The 22,564-nt window shown below is 41.6% G+C and overlaps 1 protein-coding gene across 3 annotated transcripts in view; it reads left to right on the plus strand.

The window, feature by feature from the left end:
- ankrd29 (ankyrin repeat domain 29) overlaps positions 1–22,564 on the plus strand; it is an 81,192-nt gene that overhangs the window by 20,477 nt on the left and 38,151 nt on the right. The gene's annotated exons all lie outside the window — the stretch shown is intronic.

Here is a 22,564-nt window from a genome sequence, read left to right on the forward strand (position 1 = left end):
ATACAACAGGATTCATGAAATTTGTCAAACCCAGACGATAATGTGAAGCGCCTAAGAGTCCCGATCTCGCGAGGCCCATCGAAGCAGGGGATAAAGTTGTGTAGCTTGAGCCTCAGGGTCCACCAGGACGGAACCTCATTCATTTTGAAGTTCGTATACAACCAGGACATGTTTCATGGGAATGTTGTGCCCCTGAGGGATACAGGAAGAGAAAAACAAAAGGGAGAAGAGGTCTCAATATGTAAAACAAATGGGGAAAAATATGGCCGTTTAAAAAAAAACAGTAAAACACGCACTGAGGGGTGATACAGGAATTTTGTGGTTTGACTTTTGGGATCACCCTCCCAGACAACACTGGGTTGTGCAGGTTCTAAAGGACGATCCTCGTTTTTTTGCAAGAGTTCCATCAGTCACGCGGAACGGCAAACCAGCAAGATGAGAAGTGCCTTTATAGGGTTTATGAATAAATAATAGATGGAGGATGGCTGAATAAACATTTTTTATGGTGTTTTATAGAATAACATACCCAAAAGGATATGAAACCAAACCATCACGTTTCGGAAAAAACACTAATTCTATTGACCTATTCAGGAAAGAACACGTTTTTTTTTATTTGTATGTATGTAAATACATTCCCTGTGCTGAGGTCCTGTGTGGCAGGGTGTAACTGAGCCAGCTGTGCTCCCAGAGAGCTGCCATGCCCCCGGTGTGCTCGCGGGATTTACACCGGCTGCCTGCTGGAGCGGAATGACACACCGCGAGAGATACCTGCTCACCATTATCTAATCTATATTAATTATAACAGCAGTGGGTGAATTATAATTGGTGATGGCTGTTGAAAAATAACTGCTTACGGGTTTGTGTTTCTTGAGGCCTTTTCAACGGTTGTGGTTGGTAGCAGCTCGGTATGTGGTGGCTGCACAAACCAAGGTATGTGTTTCTACCGTGAAAACGGGCTTGAGATCGGCAGGTAGAAAGCTCCTCTCAGGCCTTAAATAACCATAAATCTGAAATTTAAGAGAAAAGGGACAAATATAATCCTGTTATTAGAACAGCGGTGGCATTATAAATAACCATTTCTAGTGGTCCAAACCTCATTGTGTAGAGGGTAGCGATGCAGCATTTCAATTTCCCTCCTTGCAAATGTTGATCCACTGGCTGCTAGGGAGTGATTGTCCCTGTATCACTTTTACATTACGATGTGAGCTCTAACCTGTGAGGAAAATCAAGACGGGTCAGTAAAGGTTCCATTAAAATTCTCAAATAAAGGCAATAAAGTAAATACGATGACAAAGCTGACCCTGGTTGGGGCTGCAACTGCAGAAAGTAGTGCAGGCTCCATCCTTGTACTTTTATCGACTCAAGGGTAGAATTAGCACTATTAAATATACCGTAGCCATCAGCCGTGACAGGCTGCAGGTCATGGGACAGAGAGGGAGTCCTGCAGGAGATGGAGAAAATAATAGTCATTATAAGCATTAGCTTTGTTCTCGTGTTATAGCAGGATGTGAGACGGTGTAGGGTTTACCTGAGACCTGCTCTGAGAGAACACCATGTCTCTAGTGCTCCTGAGCCCAAGAGAGGGACTGACTGTGCCTGATCGCCCCAGACAAGAAGGAATCAACAGGGACAGAGTGACTACACCCTAGCTGACCGAACACCCTGCACAAGCACAAACCAGTGTTGGCAGATAATCAGCTCTTTATCAAGTAAAAGTACTCTTATCATACTGTAAAAAATACTTGAGTAACAAGTACAAAGTCGCATGAAAATGTACTTAATTCAGGTATGTACAGTATCATCAGGAGAAAATGTACTTAAAGTATTAAAGTAAAGTAATCAATGGAGAAAAATGTACATTGAGAACGGAAACAATCAAATCAAGTGGAATGACCACAGATACAAGCCTACCGTTATTGCGGACCACAGCACCAACCCGCGATAGCTTAATAGCGTTGTAGCACTCCATTTTGGCATGGCTGAATGTAACAGAAGTTAGTAATACTATCATTGACTTGCGCCCTGAGCTTTAAGTACAGGTGCTGAGAAATGTACCAGTAGCATTCCACCACTGCCAGAAAAACACCCCAGTATCAGAATGTATCTCAGTGTCCGTCCTACGCATGAAGCCTGGCGCCAGCCAGATCCGGGTCATCTTTTCGGCGGTTACCAGAATGAGATGGACGGTTACCAGTAGTGAGGACTGGACATCCACCGCTGCACCAATGTCCTGTGTGTTACAATCTCAGCATCTGCTGTAGGTGATCCACGCATCCTCTCAGCGGTGGGGCTGTGTGTCGTGGCTGAGGTTTCAAAGGCGTGTCATAATACAGAAAACAGCACACAAAGGCTAACCGTTTTTGGCTTTACTTGGTGGGACCTGAGTGACCAAATATGAAGCAGGCTGTCCGTATTTGTATTGTTTATATTTTTTTGGCACGACGAAGGCGTTTGCTTTCTCTATGGGCCTTGAGACGCACTGCTTGAGAAGCATGGACTACTTGGTATTGTATTATCCTTATAGAGCCTCTGTCTTTCGTTATACCTCATTTCTTCAGTAACAATTTCAGATGCGTATGCCCACCTTGTATGGGTATGTAGGTTTTGGTCTATTTGATTTGGAAAGGTGAAATAAAATATAATATATATAAAATACTTAAAAAATACAAAAAAACAGTTCCAAAAGGCTATAAAATGTACAGTAGGGCTGGGTCAAAATAAATTGATTCTCCTTAAAATCAATCTTTGTTTGAGGGATTAATAGCGATAATAAAAGCACTGAAAATCAATTTTTTAAGATAGCCTGTCACTATGGATGTGGTGGATTGCCCCACGTTAACCTGGTGCATTATAAAAAAATAGTTAGGGTTGCTCCTGCTGTTTTTTTTTCTTGTTTTATACATTTACAAGCGCAATGTTCTGAAATTCTTTGTATACAAGCAAAATGGTATTGTAACTGAAAATTCCACTAACTTCACTGATATTAATGCAGAAAATTGGAATCAATCGACTCAAAGTGACGATAAAAGCCCTAAGCTAATGAGCTAAAATGTGATGCGTCTGTTTGTTACGTCTGTCTGAGCTGTGACGGTAGAACCCGAATGGTATAACTCCTGAAGTTTGTTCGATGGGAATCTGTGGAGACCTGCCGTGGTCCGTGTAGCGCACCAATAAACATGTCTGCAATGGTGATTGCACAAGTGTTGCCTGAGACAAGGACACATATTTTAGTAAACAGTTTGATCGAAGAAAGCTGGCAATGCTTGATTTCCATTATGTTAAAGTATTCAGAGCATTTAAAGGCAGTGACCCTTTTTCAGCACTCTGAAAATCTGGCCCCCGCCCGGCCTGCTTGCTGTCCTGAAGAACAGGAAGCCTCGCTCCACAAACACACAGAAAAAAAAGGATCCTGTAGTAGCAGATAAAAACACCAAATAATATCTAGTTTAATATCACGTGTATCCAGTTCAATGTTCCCATCCACTGTATCATACTGCTTATCATGTTCATTTTGTCGAGCAAAAAGCTGCTATATGTAAGAGTTGGGACTGGTGCTTCTGCAAAATCTTTGAACGCAGTTACCCTGAATTTCCACCGAATGCGTAAATGCGGTGTGTCGGATGTTTCTGCGGAACGGCGGCTGCGGCACACGACAGCGGAAGTCTCGAAGACACACAAATCTGCAATTATGAGAAAGAACCACAAAACCAACAACAGTTGTTTCAATCCAGAGAAAGAGAAGAGACTACCTGTGCTGTTTCAAGGTGTAGGCAGGGAAAATGATCTGCTATGAGCCGCTGTATTTTATTTGATATTAACCGGATGTTTTATTTTGTTTCTGTGCTCGACTTCCTGTTCCACATCTGCCAGTGTGCTGATAGTGCTCGGTTGTGTAAGACAGGTCCTTTTAGTGTATTTTGGTCTCCCACCATATCTGTAGGACACAGATCTGTCTCTTTAACTGCATAAATGCTGCAATACACTCACGCTAAATTTTGCTATTGTGTGCAGGTTCTTGTCTCCTCTACACATCCCCCCTGATTCTCCTGATGCCTTTCTGTCATGTTGGCAGTAGGAGGAGTCTTCCCACTGAGAGCACTAAGTTGTGTGATTGTGTCTCAAAACAGTAAGGGATGTGTTCAGTTCTTCTCTGAACAGACACAAAAGACAAACCAGATAACAAATGATTAAACTTATTTCCAGATGCCGGAGACAATAGTACATTAAAAAAAAGTCCTAAAAAACAGAGGGACTGTGTAATCCGTTAAGAAGGGGGCTTCTTCTCTCTTCCAGTAGAAAGTCTGTGGCGTCTGAAATTTTAAAAAACCACACTATGATATGTACTGTGAAGTTTCTTACTGCGTGAAATCTTTTCTTGACAAGTGATCCATCGACCTATTCTGATCTTTTTGAGGGTTGTACTAACGGTTCGTAGGATTCTCTTTTTCCTTCTGCGTGTTCTGCGCCTTTGAGGGTGTTCACTTACGTGACAACAAGTTCAAGGAAATCAAAAGCCTTTCACCTTTTTTTTTTGAAATAACAATCACGGAAATATAATTTCACTTGTTATAAAATGATGCGTGTTTCATATATTTGAAGGCACTCTGAGTCTCGTTGTTCTGTCCAAAACAAGTTGTATTATCTTTGAGTCCTCCCTAACTCACATCTAATTAATAGAATCAGAGGTATATTAGTAGTAAGTTTGGATGAATATGTATATTTTTAAACATTCAGGTTACATTACCTCAGAGCGTCCGAGTACCGTGTAAGACTCATCCACAGCCTCTCTGCAGATTTGCTGCCGACGCTGCGTTTCTACGGCATTTAGGATGCTGTTCACACACACTACCCGCACAATGAGCAGATCAGACTGTGGTGGCATTAGGAAGCACTCTGCAATAACATACAGGAATGGTGGCTGTAATGGCACAACACACACAAAGTTGTTTCAATGTTCATGAAGTCGAATTCTTCAACAGGGGTCCCTTCAAAAATGAAAGTATGTCTGTAAGATATCGGAAATACATTAGAAGGACCTATTGTGAAAAAAAAAAGCCATGTATCACACTTAAAGATACGCCTAATTAAGGTAGCCAAACAAGATTTACTGTGCCCTTACACTCTTTGTTAACATTAAAAACATGATGTATGAATAATAAACAAATATCCATAATTTTATCCATCGGCCAGTTAATATGCAAACTCAATTGCATACACTGTAGGAGCCCTACTCTCTCTCTCTTAAGCATAAGGGTCCTTGGCCTAAAAAAGAATTATTAAGACCCTGATCTAAAGGCTATGTATCCTCTTCTTGGATCCTCTGCGTCACACTCACTGATGAAGTTCTGCTGTAAACTTGTTGAGCTCCTCGCATGTTCTCAGCTTTGTGTACTATATCCCCAATGCCGTAATATGGATGGTAGTTAACTGAGCTGCATGACATCAAATCCTGCATGTACACACAATAAATAGGTTATACACACTATAAAAAACGGGTCTCTGGAATGTTGGCGGTTTTTAAAAGATGGCGCTTACTTTTGTAGTTCATTAAGCATTAAAAGTTGTCTGTGATATTCTTTAGCAGTCTTTGGTCTTCAGTCTCAGGAAGGAGATCATTGTTCTCTCTCCAGCTGTGTTTGAAGACGCTGGCAAAGGATGACAAAGGACAGGTGGAAACTCAGTGTGGACACTACAGGGTGAGAAATGATTTGACTGATGGAACCGTGTTTCATGTCACCTCCGATGTTGGGTGCAGTACAAGCCTTCAGGTTAAGGAGTGTGCCCTGTCGAATCTGTCCCCCGCCTCTGTCAGCACTCAGCCACCTCACTCAGAGAAGAGTCTGAGGCCATCAGAGAGTCTTCGTCGGATGGTTTACCAAAAGGTTCTACCATGTGTTCCTATAGTCCAACACTGAGGGGAAACACATACTTTTTGGGAGTTTTAATGATGGCCAAAATCTGCACTATTCATTGATGTTCAATGTTAAACAGATGTATATAACGTCCCGATCAAGTAGTTTTTCTATTTGTCTCAGGCTGTCGAGGACTCGTGGTATTTGGAACTCGGACTTGGCCATTGGACTCGCAAATATTCTAGTTGTCTTGACCTAGTCCAGCACTATATGCTTTTTTCTAAAGTAACTTCCTCCTCCAAAACAAAAGGATGTGAAGCGCCCTTGTTCAGAAAATAGGTATGGTTTAATTATAACATCTAAATGGGCATTGGGGTGATGGTAGAGCTGGCGCCCATATATGGAGTTACGCAGCGGCCGCAGGTTTGACTCGGACATGCGGAGCAGGTTTGACTCTGACCTGCGGCCCTTTGCGCATGTATTGTCATAAGACCCTAAAATGGCAAAAAAAAATCTTAAAGGTCCCATGGAATGAAAAGTTCACTGGAAGAGGTTTTTTTTAACATAATACTGAGTTAACCCAGCTGCCAATGGCCCCCAGTGGGCTAGAAGGGTGATAGGTGTACACCGAGCCTGGGATCTTGGCTCGGCTTTGAAATAATGACAGCTCCGATTGAGCCGATCTGAATCTTGATACTTAGGGTCATAAGGGTCCAGGTTACTCCCGTTCTTTGCTCTGAGGGGGGGGCGCCCAGAGAGTTTGGCCAACCATGAGAGAGAGACATCATGGCTATCAAATAAGTATGTTTCAGCACACTCTGCTAATTAGGTGCTAAATTACCTGAGTGATAGCGGCCAACTCGTCTGGTTATGAAGGAAGGATCCAACCTTTTCTGCGGTGTGTCTTCTGAAGGAGCTGACAGAGTCCGTCAGCCTAAACTCTGAGCTTTTCTCAGTAGAGTCAAAAACCAAAGCAACCAGAGAAACAAACAAGCACGTACTGCAAATCAAAATAATATTCCACTGCATTATAAGTTATCAGGAGCATTGTGAACAGTGAAAAAGCCTCCGTCTCTCTCAGAAAAAGCTCCGCCTTTCTCCCCAGGTAAACCCGGCCGGGTTGAAGCTTGGAGCGTTGTGTGGACCCGTAAAGAAACGAGGGAACGGTAAGAAGACTGTGTGTCGTGGATGCGTGTAAGATTGTGCATAGTTAGGCTCAAGGTTCAGTGAGGTGGGTGACATTAGGAACTGTAGGAAGCGGGGGCGTGTATATGAACTGGTTTGGTTTTCAACAATGCAACGGCAGATCCAGGGACAAAATACACATATGAAATGGTTATCTTTATACCAGTCAGTTAGAAGTTTAAAACCTTTCACTTATCCAGTAAGTATAACAGTGTGTATAATGGTAGAAAAAAAGGCAGGCAAACATTTATTTGCATTGAAAATACAAAGCACCAATATTTTTGTTCTTTCTCAAAACAAATACATGTGAAGCCATACCCCCCACCCCCACCACTTGTCCTAATCCATCCCTACTGAAGATGTAAAGTTAGACTGTTAAAGATCAATAAAAAAACTCTTTGAAATCAGGAATGCCTTGTTAAAGAAATTGGAAAAATCAACTTTTAAGGAACCAATGGTCTTAATGAACACTTAATAAATGTATGGTAAATAGAAAAATAAATGGTATTCCTTAAAATACAGGGGGAAAAACCATACACCCCCATATGTTAAATCCCACAGAAGCACTTTTTATTTTTAAAGGCAAGTTTGACATAGATCCAGGATACTATGCATCCTGATAAAGTTCACTTGGACTTTGGAATTTCAAATAGAACACCCCCCCCCACACACACACACACACACACACACATCATCACTTACCTTCACCATACTAGAGATGGCATGGTTTTATTTCAGTTGCTATAAAAGTTGATTGATTTGCGTTGAGAGATGATTTATGAAAGTTCCCCATGCAAAGGGATGTAGGTAAAGGTTATGTGGATCAGGTGGAGGATAGTTAATTCAACGGCCAAGGGAAGTGTTTTATCAGGATACAAAGTTAGCTGGATCCAGAAATACCTGGCCTATTTTAAGGAACAAAATTTCTTTTATTACAGACATTATCATTCACAAAGGAAAATTGTGGATTTTTTGTATTTTTTATGAAGCATTAAGATCTCTTTACAAAGATGATTGCTCAGTGAATCATTCAGTAGTAACAAGAATAAGACATTTGTTTAAAATTCACAAAAATGTACTTTGGGGGGGTGGTGCAATGGTAATTACTCATTTAGTTTACTGATTTCGAATACGTTCACACTCAGTGAACTGCTAAGTAATGCCTATTTAGGCCACATTAGCTTAACGGTTTGGGTAGCAAATGTGTGTTACTTCCAAAATTAACGATTCATTTGAACGGGAGGAATGTGTTTTTTTTCCTAGTTCCATAGTTTCACTTTTAAATTTGACATAAATTGCAGTTTATTTAATTTGGTGAGTTAGACTAATCCAAATTAGGAAGGCTTATAGTATTTGTGGCCACAGGTTGGGTGTGTGTGCACTAATCCCTGAGAGAAGCAAGGAAAGTCATATGAGCTGAAAACATGTATGCGTGCAGGAAAAAAAGCAAGACAGATGTTGTTTTCGGGGGACCCCACTGACCGCAGTGAAAGATGTCAGCATAAACACATGACTGAAGCATCTTGTCAGGAATCATAGATAGGTACAAAGCCTAGCTTGCGAGGCCACAAGTGTTGCGCCATTCGGACCATTCGCATGTTAGCCACTTCACCCCAGCTGCTTTCACCAGCTAAAAACAAAAACAAAAAATTAATATTCAGTCATATCAAGAAAAGACTTGTAGATGTGTGTCTATAGAAAATGTTAGTGTTCAACAAAATCAAACCCCTGTTTTTGAACCTGTTTTTGATGATCCATAGTCTTGGGCCTCCGTCAGAACCGTAGCCGACCAGCAGCCACCGCCGTTTTTGACTTCAGATTGTTGGGTTACCAGGCTGGTCATCGTATATTCCTGCAAAAGACATTTCAACCTGAGTCATTACACAGAAGAAACAAGCTGTAACGACGACCGTGGACATATCAACTTGAAAGGTCACGTGGCAAAAATTGTTCGTAGGGCTGGGCAGAGAAGCTCAAGCCCATTAACCACTCAGGATCGGAAAAGCAACAAACGAACGATCGCGGCTCTCGCTTCCCAGCGCCTAAACCGAGGTGGTCTCAGTTTAATTGCAAACGAAGTTTTCCAAAGCTCTACACTCGCAGGAGTGTTTAAGACGTGTGTTTCAGGGGCCAAATTCCCAGTTTGGGGTGTGAACCAAAGGGCACAAACAAAGTTTAAATGTCTCAGTTTTTTCAAAATAACCCCAGCCAAGAGCCACGACTTGGGCGTGGGAGGAGCCATGAGGGTAAGAGGCCTTTACTGGGGCTTAGAGTTGAGATGAGGGCCCAGGGATCAAACACCCAGGACATTGAGCACTAACTGGGGCTTGGGAGGGATGTGTAAAACTGGGTATATTTCACACATATATTTACGTTTGCTGTCATGCGGTGCCATCTAGTAGTTTTAGTATTATGAGAGGTGCAAAAGAAGAATGTTCGGTGAGGTAGTATAAAGATACAAGCAGCGTAAGGACAGGGTGGATGATGGCGTCAAAACAAACACAGGACTTTAACCCAGGAGACGCTGTTTGTGTCCGAGTTAAAACCAAAAGTCAAGTGTGACTACGTTAAGATCGTAACAGGTACCATACATTCCATTCTCATTTAAACAACCTTTTCTAAACTAAACAAGTTAGTGCCTTTTCAAACTTTAACCACTTTTTTTAAAAAATGCCAACTGTTCACAATGTGAATAGAACAGTCATATATGTGTTTTGGGAGCATGTGGCAAGCGATCGCACGTTTAGGTAAGGGGGTGTCCTGATGTGTGATGCCACAACATTTTACACCGAGCGTGTAGAACAGAGAAGCGGAATGATCTGCATCAAGACTACTGTGATTGGAACCGTATTGCCACGGCATCAGCCGAGCCTGTTCATCTCCTTTGGCAGAAACTACTAGTCTTGATATGGGCGCCTGCAAGTCTGCTGCGTATAACGGGTGGGTGTCCTGTGTAGAGAATCGGAGAGCTACCAAGTTAGACGGCAAGCTGGACACAAACGATCAACGTGTTTGAATGTTTTCTGTCGGCGTGCTGAGGCACAATGTACGGCTACATTTGCACTAGCCAACGTTCTGGTTTGAAAACGAATATGCTTTTGCTACATTTGCACCTCGTTTCACACTGTCTTTGGCGTTTCCGGCCCCTAATCAGAATATTTGAGAACACTTCTGACCCCTTTTTGGTCAACGGTCGCAAACGGAGCCCTCTTGGCAAACCACACTGGCGCCAATTGCTTCGTCCGCTGATTGGGTCATGATTCCTCGATTTTTTTTAAGACTAAGCTACTAGCGTTATCATAAGCATTAAACCACAATGGGCTGTTGTCCTGGTAGCGCTTTTCCCGTACACGAGAATGTTTATGAGCTATGCGGTTGGGCATGTTTAGGTAACCACAGATTTGTTCCTTCTTTGCAGCTAGAAAACACTTTACTAATGTAGGCAAGCCTCACCACTGAGGTGTATGGGTAGGAGGTTTGTCGACTGCCAGCCGTTGTTGACCACGTTCAAGGCGACGCTCATTCCGCACCGCTGCAAGCCGTAGGTACCCCGATCTGGAGGCAAGTCCACCAGGTTTTTGTTCACCTCAACGATACGACTGACCTGTCCTCTTGTATATTTTTCCCCAATAGCTCCGTAGTCTGAAGGCCAGCACGAGCCACAGTAACCTGCGATGACATTTGAAAAACAAACAGGCAATTTGAAGATGATCATTATTCAGTCTGATAAACCCCACTGAAGATATTAGAATAGTCCTACCTGGTCTTTCCCTAGTAACATAACCCATTCCTGTCAGTCCACAATCGTCAGCATTAACTCTTTAGCATTGAAGCGCGCATTTCTGGCCGAGCACGGTCTCCCCGCGTTCAATACTGTAGGGCTATCTTGGCACCTTGCAAACCTTGTACTCTTTTCTTGGTCTAACAAATGGAGCACCATAAAGCAGAATTTTTCTCCATATGTAACGTGTTTGGCTGTTGGTTAATCAAAACAATTAGCATATTTATTATAAGACAATAAAAAAGAATCGCTTGTTTTTGTTGGCAGTTAGAAGAAAGAATAGATACTATTGTCTTGCCTATACTTAATATGTAGCTCGAGCCAGGAGAATGGATAGCTTTGAGTCCCGCTAAATATAGGAAACAGCTAGCCTAGCACTCTGTCCAAAGTGACAAAATCCTCACCATCACCGTAAAGCTCACTAATTATATGTCTCTGTTCAATCCGCAAGACAAATTTCAAAAAATGCATTTATGGTTTTAAGGGGTTTTTAACTGGCCTTTTCTTGGTTTGGACGCAGTAAACTTCTATTGTTGCCATCTAAATATTTTACCATACAACATGAGATTGGGTTCAATCATCTCATTCAACTCTTGGGCAAGAAAAAAAGCTTTTGGTTTTTTGTATTGACTAACTGTTTATATTTTGATTTGTATTAAAAAGGCTTAAATAGTGGCCATCTTAGCTCAGGTGGTAGAACGGGTTGCAATGTATATTCCTTACAAGAAGGTAAGTAGGTTCAAGTCCTGCATGTTCTTCCCCTCCCTTTCCTGTCTCATCTTCTATCCCGATTGCCCAAAAATATTTATTTTAAATTAAAAAAATGACATCACAAACCAAATTCTCAGCTTGATCAAGATTTAGATGATAATCAAACCTTTTTCACTGTTGCAATCATCAATATTCAGTGAGGGTTTTCAAATGTAGTCTATAAAACTACTATGCAATGAAATATTTAATATTTATTGTAAATCAATGTTTGAGGTTGTAGATGCGAGGGAAACACTACTCTTACCAGTTCCAATTTATTCATGGCCATAGGTACTGGCCTCATCCCATAAAAACCTCCTGATTATTGTTTTCATCCAAGGCTTGTTCTCCTCCCAGATGGACCCTCCTTTGCATGTCGTCCTGATGTACGACACAAAGCACCTCACAGAATGACTCGAGTCAATCATAGCATGTGGGCTTACACGTGTGATTTGAGATGGTGGAGTCGGTCTCACCATTTTTTGTAAGCGTACCCCGTGGCTGCTCTTCAGACCTCCACATCCGTCTGGACCACTTCATCTGAGTCCGAGGCCAACTCGCTCGGGCCGCACCAGCAGCACAGAGAGCAGGCCGCTCGGCAGGAAGTAGGCCGGCTGCACACTGCAAGGGACAAGTAGCACCACAGTTGGAGTCACGCCTATGTGTCGAGCTGCAGCAGATCAGAAGCAGAACTAACTGCAAGCTGTGCTGAAATAGTTGTGTAGTTGTTTGTAGTTATTATAAACGTGGGCTATAGACTTCAGACCCCAAACTGCGCGTCACGCTACTAAAGATATATAGATCTATTGTCCCAGGGGAAGCCACGTATGTCTTCACAGGTCTGTTTCATGCAACATTGCCAAATGCACTGACAAATACATGCACATATAACATAAAGCGGTATGTCACACTAGAACACAATATGAGGAAAATAGAGCATATGGCGATAATTGTTGAAATCGCAATAACGATATACTTGCAATAAACACATTGTAAAATGTACTCAGTTCTGCCTTTCTGCGCTCTTCAATGTGTTCGATACACAAAAAATTGCTGTTGATTTTAAACAAATAAAAGAAAAAACATTTCTAACATTCTTTGGTTAAACAACTTGAACATTGACTGTGAATATTAAAGACACTGTTAAAAAAGAGACGGTTACATTAAACGTGATAGTACCGCTTTCAACTAACACCAAAATATTAAATTTGCCATATGTGTAAGCGCCCGGTGATATTGTGATGGCCGATTAAAAAATATTATATAGTATACAGTTAGAGACAAGGAGCAAGATGGTTTGGTTCAGCATGCAAGGTCTGAGGAACAAAACGTCTCCTTTCTCCACCGGGTTAAGTCCTGTTTTTCTGACTGCCGATGGCCGTCAGCAAATACATAGTGGTGGATGGTATAGGCAATGCTATATTTTAATATCTTCTCCTACCAATCCAAAATATTGCATTTTAGGGCTAAATGAACAGCAAAACATGAAATTATCCCCACATCTATGATTAAATGTGCTGATCCCTGGTAGAGTAAAGAATAACAGGAACTGCCATTGTAAAAATCCAGGATGTGTCATAAGTGAAAAATGTTACTTGATTTCTAAAGTGGTGGTTGCACTCGTCTCATGTCATTCTACACTAAAGGTACATTGCTAACATGCCCCTGCAGCTCCTTCACGCACAATGCATTTAACTGTATATGATTGATCTTTACTATAATGCAATGCACATGTCTGATACATAATGTATCCATGGACACCAGCACCAACTGTTACATGATTTAAATACGGTTGTTTAATTTAGCAGAAGAGATTTCTCAACAGCAAAGGGACTTTAATACCGAACAAAATAAACAAACAGGCATAGTGTATGTCGCGTTTCATAATGAAAACCAAGCAGTTAGATTTTAAAATGCAATGATGTCTTTAAAATAAAAAGTAGTTTCAGATGGTTTTTTTGTTGTTGTTTTTTTTTTACTCCAGATGAAATACAAAGTCCCTAGGCCGCTTACCCTTCATGGATGGTTGTTCTGTTTTGTTCCCATGGTCTGAGAGATACTCTCTACACACCAGACTTACTGTCAACCTCGTCTTTATAAAGCTTCCAATAAGCAGCCGACAGGTTTTCACTATACTTTAACGGACCCTAAATCAACACTTAGGCTGGCCCTGAGAAGGACCATTTAGTCGACAACCAAATTAAGATGCTTTGCCTGCCCCCTTCTCGGTAACACCTTCCATTAGCGTTTAGAAAGGCAAAGCTGCAAGATTGTAAATCCTTCAATCCCTGTGTTACAAGTGAGCACTAACACCTGGCAAGAAATAACAGTGGGGAAGTACAGGAATCATTCTAACTAATAAAATAAACTGAAATGCATCTTTGGGTTGAAGAGATGAGTATGGGGCAGAAAAAAAAAATGTCTGTGACCAAATCTCAAATCGTTGCATTGTTGGAAATAATGTTAGAAACCATATGTGGGGCCTGAGAATAGTAACAATTGAAAAACCTCTGTGCATCTTAGAGCATGTATCACTATTTGTGGACTGATCAACGACCCATTGTTTAAATCAGGATTTCTTTTTTTTTTTTTCTTCACACATTTAATACAGTATGTAAACACAGTACAGACTGGAAACTACAGCTGTCAATAATGTAGGGAGTTAAAATGACTATGGCCTTGAAAATAATAGAACATGTTGATAAACTCAAGTACTCATAATCATTTATTAATCATATATACTGAAGCTTGAGTTGGCTGAAACATGCGTTTCTCCGTCAAGATTGAAACTGTAAAAAGGTCATAGTTCATATCCAAATAATCTGCACTGTTTTTATGCTACTAACTTTTTGTGTTTTTTGTGTGTGTGGCCGTGTGTGTGGGGTGTGGTTGTGTTGTGTGTGTGTGTGGGTTGCGTGTGTGCGTGCGTGCTGTCTGTGGCGTCTGTCTGTGTGTGTGTGTGTGTGTGTGTGTGTGGGTGTGTGGTGGTGGTGTGTGGTGTGTCGTGGTGTGTGTGTGTGTCCGTTTGAGTCGTGTCTGTGTGTGCGTGACCTGGCATGCTGCGTCTGTCGGTTATCTGTGTGCGTGGTCTGTGTGCGTGTGCGTGTGGTGTGCTGTGTGTGTTGTGGTGCGCGCCTCAGCAGCGCCACCCAGCGGCCGGCGGCGCGGCCTCCGCGAGCAGGACTGCAGAGGTTGGCTGGTGGTTATTATGACCGCGAACCGGAGCCCGTCAACACCCAGACGCAGCGCAGCAAAAGGCAAGTGGCGCTCCGCATCGTCCCTAATGAATGAGTGCGCAGGAAAGAACCAGGAGTCACCAGTAAAGGTCGCAGGATGTCTTTAAGGTAAACGAGCCTTTTCCATGAGCCATCATTTTCATCCACGCATCCTAGAGGGCCTCATGAGAAAACCAGATCACACCTGCTTTTCATCATTTCAGGGACTATCTAACGACTTGGGGAAGCCGGTGTGAGCTGGTATTCAATATTGTTGTGTTTATTGCAAACTCAAGACAAACTCTATAAGGATATCATGGCCTGTGGCCTACTTAAATTTGACACATTAACGTACCGTATGCTGCTCTAGCGTATGTGTGCACGCGCTGTTTGTTGCAAATACTTTATCAAAACAGGAATCATGTAGGGCTGCACGGTATGGGGAAATATGCGCTATGCCATAACGTTGAATATCGCGATAACGATTAGATATTATTGTTTACTGAGTTGCTGCTTTCAGGATATGCTAATACAAAAACTGTTTTTGTTGTTGAATTAAAAACAAATGTAAGGGAATTATTCCACAGTTTTCCAACTGCTTTATGACAACATTGACATGAATTTTATATAAAATGGGCCACTAAAAAAAATGACCCTTTCATTATAAAGTGCAGTTTACACTGTTAGTATATTTTACTATAACACTAAAAAAAACTGAGAGTCTTTCACAATATTTTACTTATATTGCACCAGAAAAAAAAAACTAGGACTAGGACGATAAGCTTTTGTCACGATTCGATTTCTTCTGGGTGCGATTCGATTCTATGAATTTTAGTTTATTGCTAAGTATTGCGAATCGTTAGGATTGAGAAGTGCGATTTTCTTTTCCTTCTTAATAAAAACAAAAGTTGAATAACCCCTTCTAGAGACAATATATCATTTCAGGAGAGACTTCATTGCAGATATGCAAAGATTTATTGTACATTGTATAATATGAAATGTACACTCTGTCGTTATAAAATAAGGTTTTAAAGGGGGTAGAGGACAAGAACATAGGGTTAGGTCTGCCGGAGGGAGAACCAGGGTGCCGTGGGGGGGGTGACGATGACTGGAAGTGGGAGGCGAGGAGGAGGGTTGCACTCTTGCTGAAATGACCAGCTGACCGCAGAGAGAGGAGAGAGAAACAGATTAAAGCAGAGATGTAATGCTGTGATTGGCTAGTGAAGTTCATGCTTATTCTTATTGTTTAACTGAAGAGTGACCGCCTCCACCCAGCTGATCAATTTAGGAGAGAGAAGGATTGAAGTAATTAGAAGTCTTCCGTAAATATTGTGCAGAGCTTGTAAGACATTCCTGAAAAATGTAAATCAGTATGTTTATTCGCATTTTGCTTTTGGTCAGCGACTAAATAATACAGGATAGATGATGCCATACTATAGAACAGAAAAATATTAGGTGAATAATTGGTACAAAAAGAAATTCAAAAATTGATTCAGGGGAAGAAAAAAAAAAAAGATTTAAAATTGTCAAAAAATAAATCACGATACATAGATGAATCGATTTTATTCAACCTCTAAAAAAAATAATAATAAATATAATATATTGTGCAGCTCTAATGTCCACTTGTCCAGTGTACTCCTGTAAAGGACACTGTGCTGTGTTTACTGGCTGTACTCTACTGTCAGTGTGGTGTACATTATAATATAATGCCGTAATGGTGCTTTAAGGGCAGTGGTTGTTGTGGTAGTATTACCCTCCAGAAGGAAACGCCCCTGGCTAATGTGTTTTGGGCAGCGAGGAAGGGGAACTTGGCTCTACTTCAGCTGCTGCTCAACAGCGGGCGCGTGGACTCGGACTGCAGAGACAGTGTACGGACGCTGACATGTCCGGCTGCTCAGCTGCACGCTTTCCCAAACCCACCGTGGTAGGGACACAGAGAGCTTCAAGCCTTTCCTCTGTGGTTGCATGATGTGTGTGTACCACCCATTTTATGTTTTCGCCCCCATCATAAAAGGGTGAGGGTTTCTGTGGAGGATTTAGCAGTTTCACAACCCACTATCAGCAAGTCACTACAATTAAAAAAAACACCTATGGTTGCTGATTATTGTTGCCGTTTTTCTTTTCAGGATGGAACGACAGCGCTGTGGTGGCATCCTACAGCGGCCATCTTGACGTGTCAAAGAACTTATCTGCACGGAGCGGACATAACTACCAGAGAGATGGATGATGGGGGGGGAAACAGTACTATAACAATATACCATAAGTCACAGTGAATCGGAGTCTGTTCGTCAATGAGAAGTTACCAGGTAACCAGCGGAGACTCCAGGAAGTCACTGCTCCCGGCCAAGAATAGTCTACCTAAACCCATAAAACAGCAATTGTCCTTTTACACTCAACACAGTTTTTGTTACGGTTTAAACAAACAGTTCCTAAGCTAAGATAAACCGTTTTCTGGCCGTAGCACATCTACATATAGATATGTTAAATATAGCTTCTGTAATGTCGGTTTCATGTTTGAAAATGAGTTGGCTGTAGAAAGCACATTAGTATCGTCTTGGATTAAGAACAAGCTAGGGCGGGGCCACGTCCTATTGGCCAATCGGGTGGGGCCCATGACATATCCAGCAGAGCAAAATCTGGAGCGGATGGCAAAACATATTTGAGAGATTTTTTTTCTCAGAAGTAATTTAAAAATTCAAATTATATTTAAACTTTTTCTGTCTCAAATATTATTACTTGTGCATTGGTATGAAAATTTTTTCACTCAAAATTTTTTTTTTCTTCTAAAAAGGCTTTTTTTTGCTATCGTGTGATAACGTTTTCTCGCAAACATTTTATTTCCTCTTATTCATTTCTTTTTCCTAAGTAATAAGAAACAAAACTAGCTCCATAGAACTCCGATGGTTTTCTGTGTTATTTTATACTAGAATACATGTAAGCATGGAAAACATTTTTCAAGTTCAAGCATAAATGAAAACAGCTGTATTTTTCCTTTTTTTTTTAAATTGTCCTTTTCAGAAAGGTTCCACCGCCTTGTTCTTCGCCTCCCAGCAGGGACACAACGACATTGTGAAATCCTCTTTGAATCGGTGCCTCTACTGAATCCAGACTAGGTAGCATCAGGGACAATGCATGTCTATGCAGTCTTTATAACTGGGTGTGAAGAGATGCTGTCGTGCTATCACCTCAGAGAATCACAATGCTTTTTGTAGAGATCAGTAAACAGAGAGGAAGTGCAGGCTGCTTTTTTACACCGCTGGAGACTTAAGTTATGTTCTCTCCTCAGCATGTTGACACAGTGGTGACTGTTATTTATAATGCTGAATTAGCCTCGCATTGCCAGACCTTCCTACACAGCAATGCGGAGGAGGGTCTGGTCTAGTCCACACAACATTCGGAGGGCCAAAAAAATGGTTTCTTGGCATTTTCTTAACCCTAAATCGCCAGGAGTTTAGAATCTAACACAAAGAAAGCAGAAGGTGAAAGAAGAAATAAGGGACATCCGGTGGAGTGGACCTGAACAATCCCGGAGAAAATGAAACACACACTATTGTTTTTTTCTTGTGTTTTGTACAGGATGGTGGCACAGCTCTCACAGTCGCCTCTCAGTACGGACACTCCAAGGTGGTGAGCACTGTTGAAGCATGGAGCCAATGTTCACGACCAGAGAATGTGAGCCGCATCTTCAGCTTCTTTATTAGACTGACTCACTCTCACTGTCACGTGCCTCTGTCCGTCTATCTGTCGTCTGTCTGTTGTCTGTCTGTGTCTGTCGTCTGTCTGTCTGTCTGCTGTCTGTTGTCTGTCTGTCAGGAACATGATGGTCACTGCACACAATGTCCAGCTGCTGGAATCCAGCCTCTCAGTTTCTGCAGACTGCGAGTCATACACGACTGACATTTGGCAGGATTAGTGTCTGTCCTTAGCAAGGAAAACAAACCTGACTGCACATACATATATTTATGAAATAGTAGAATTAAAGTATTATGTTATTAATACACTTTTTGATTGGGTGGAGATTCTCTGCCGTCGTTTTCTTTAGTCTAAGTACAGCAGAAAGGCGTTACCCTGGTGTGAGATGGTTCTTCTATGTTGCAGGACGTGCCCCTCTCTGTTCTTGCTGCCAGGAGGGCCACGTGCATGTATCCGTCAGCTGTTGTCATCCGGTGCCAAGGTTACCAAGCCAGGGAGGTAATGTCCCCGCCTCTTTAGCTTATAATTTTGTTTGTTTACAGATTTTAAAGGTTATAGTCAGTGGTGAAGAAGTATTCAGATCTCCATTGTCCTGGCAGATTGTTACAATTACATATTATCCTTCGAAAAAATGAAAACAAGTTTGCAAATAAAGATACACACAGACAACCCTACAGTGCATGCACAGACAAAGTTTCTGTAGAAATACTCGTTTCAAGAAAAGTCCTGCATTGAAATTTGACTTAAGTAAAAAATATTGTAGTATCACCAGGAAACTGTATACTTAAGGAAAAAATACTCAATGCAGAAAAATCCCATTTTAAAAACTGGATATAATCTAAACATTGTATTTAAAACTGCATGTGTTCAGAAATCTTAAGGCACTGACGCACCAACCCGATAAGGCGTCGGACAGTCGGCGGAGGTCGGTGTCCGGGTCTGTTCGGTGTGTTCTGTGCGTCGGTCTTCATTTGGGCCGTTTTGGACATGTTGACGGAATGGGCAGTCCACTGACCAATCGATTGGTGACGAGCGGGACAAAAATCTCTCACATCAAGACCAAGACATCTTTTTTTTTGTGTTATTTTTTCGGGTTGTATCCCTTTATTAGAAGGAGGACAGCTGAAGAGTGAAAGGGGGAGAGAGACATGCAGCAAAGGGCCACAGGCCGGATTCGAACCCAGGCCCGCTGCGTCGGGAGCAAACCTCTGTACATGGGACCCGCTATACCACTGAGCTATCTGGGTGCCCAAGACCGATGAATCTTTAATACAGACAGCAGCTGCACGGCCTATTTCTCGCTTAAAATGTTTTCAGAAACAACTTTCGGTGAACCATTTTAGTAAAATATGAGATCGTATTCCGAACGAGCCGCCATGACGGTCCGGCTTTCAAATTCTGGAGAAGCCAGATGACGTGAAGCATTGTCCAATCGGTTGCCAGATTTCATTTTTTGGCAGCAGTACAAGTTAGGCGGCTGCTGTCATGGCGACATATTAAATCTGTGCATGCTCCGAACGTACACGCAAATCGGTGTCCTGAGGACTATTTGACCAACTCGAGGAGACCGGTCACTCCAACTGCCTTTTGGCAGAAGGTCGGCCGTTGTGTTGGGTGTCACGGCTCCTAATGTGTAACTATGGGTTTCACATTAATGTAGTGCAGTAAAAAGTCCAATATTCTTTTTTAGAATTAGAAAGTCGCATGTAAAAAAAAGACTCAAGTAAAGTACATGGACCTCAATTTGTACTTAGTACAGTACTGGAATGAATGTAACATTCCCCTGCTGGTCATAGTCACACGTACTGTACAGTCGCCTCTTTAGTAGGGTTGGGTCCCAAACCCGGTTCCTATTGACTGAGTTCCTGTGCCACCGGTAGGATCGGACCGGATTAGAACGCAAATTTGGTTCTCATTTTGGTTCCACTATGCCGACTGAAATATTTCCCTCTGTCGCTCCGAAACAGACGTCAAAATATCACATTTCTCTGTAGTTTTACCGTAAAGTAGGATATTTTAAATGCCTTTTTTTCCCTTGGGTTGGTAACCATAGCAACTCAACATGTAGTTAGTTGTACTTGTTAATAGTGTAACTGGTATTTATTGTTAAATTATTGTTGTTGTGCTAGGTGACTTAGTTTCACTTATTTTATTTAAGTACTTTAAAACGTTTAACTAATATCATATTATTTTTATTATTTTATATATTATATTCTATAAGTTTACTTCTTCCACTCCTTTTGATGTGTAATAGAGGTTTTGAAGTACTGGAAATAATGGGGTTTATTTAGTTGTTTAATTGTTTTTTATACAATTTTTTTGATGTTTGTTTTTTACATGTTCAGAATAAAGATCAATCAATCAATCTACTATATGTGGTCTCCAGGATGGCAAGTCCGCCCTGTGGATGGCAGCCCAGATGGGTCATGGTGAGGTGGTGGGGGGCTACTCTTACGTGGTGCAGATCGAGGGATGCTGACAGACAAGTACGTTAGTTCTTTTAGAGTTAATAGTTTGTATAGGGCTGTGCATTAACGAATGTTAATCGTGATTACGAGTTTGGTTTCAACAATCCCTAAAATAGTCCCTGACAAAAGTCTTGTCGTGTGTGCAAATTGAACTGAGTGCCGCTGAAATATATTTTCTAATCAAGATTTATTACAAGAAATGGGCTCATTTAATCCCAACAGCTTGTAATAAGTTCGTGCAAAAAGAAACTGTCAAAAAGTTTATATTCACAGCTTGGTAAGCCATGAGTCAATTTTTCCAAAGACACAAGGTTGTCGCCTTGTCATAGAGCTTCACCTGGGACTAATAATGGACCAATCAGGTCTCAGGTGTGTATAAAAACAACCCCAGTACACTGACTTCACATCAACTGCACTAGATCTCTGCAAACATGCAAGAATCATCCTGAGGACTAAAGTTTGGATTATCAAGAGGCGAAGACCGATCACTGCTGATGTGGCAGACACCTTCAATGGTCTCAGCGTCAGATACAGAGGTAAAAAAAACATTGAAGACACTGGAGACGTTTTTGACAAGCCCAGGTCAAGACAACTGCTCGAGAGGACGTTTGTTGGCTCGAAAATCCAAGGCCAGCCCCTTTTCCACTGCAGCAGAGCTCCACAAGACCTGGTCACCTGAAGTCCTGTGTCAACCAGAAAGTTTGTCGGATTCTGTCTCGAAATAGCCTCCATGGTAGATCAGTGCCAGAAGCCAGCCCTAAACAAAAGACAATTGAAAAACCGTGTGGCATTTGCCAAGGCACACAGCCTGCTAAAAGGATGGACGTGAGAAGTGGAGAAAGTGGTTTTTTCAGATGAATCTCTGTTAAATTAACCACATTTGCGCAAATATTGCAGGAGACCACTGGAGCCCGCATGAATCCAAGATTCACCCAGAAAACAGTGAAGTTTTGTTTGGTGGAAGATCATGGTGTGGGTTACATCCTGTATGGGTGTGCGAGAGATCTGCAGGGTGGAAGGCAACATCGATAGTCTCAAATACCAGAAATCTTAGCTACTCTTATATGTCCCAACCATAAAGGCCGAATTTCTGCAGCAGGATGGTTGCCATCGCATACTTCCATCTCCACTTCAAAGTTCCTCAAGGCGAGAAGATCAAGATGGCCAGGATTGGCCGTTCCAGTCACAGACATGAATCATGGAGCATATGTGGGGTAGGATGAAAGAGAAGATGGAACCCAAACCAAAGAAATTGGATGAACTCTGGGAGGCATGCAAGACTGCTTTCCTAGCTATTCCTGATGACTTCAACACATGGTCAAATCCTTGCCAAACCGCATGGATGCAGTCCTCAAGCTCATGGAAGTCATACAAGATATTAAATTTGAATCTCACAGCACACATATTAATTGCTGACATATTTTAGTATTGTAGTAAATTTGTTCAATTTATGTATAGGCGACAAAAATTTGTCTGTCAAAATTTGACCTTTCTTGTCTTGTTTAATAATAAATCTTTTTTTAGTGAAAACTATTATTTCAGTGCATGAACATCATTGGGAGGGTTTTAAGCTTTCATATGAGCTATTTCTTACACCAATTGATAATTAAAAGTCAGGTT

This window comes from Etheostoma spectabile, chromosome 9 (genome assembly GCF_008692095.1).
Source record: "Etheostoma spectabile isolate EspeVRDwgs_2016 chromosome 9, UIUC_Espe_1.0, whole genome shotgun sequence".
Taxonomy (NCBI): domain Eukaryota; kingdom Metazoa; phylum Chordata; class Actinopteri; order Perciformes; family Percidae; genus Etheostoma; species Etheostoma spectabile.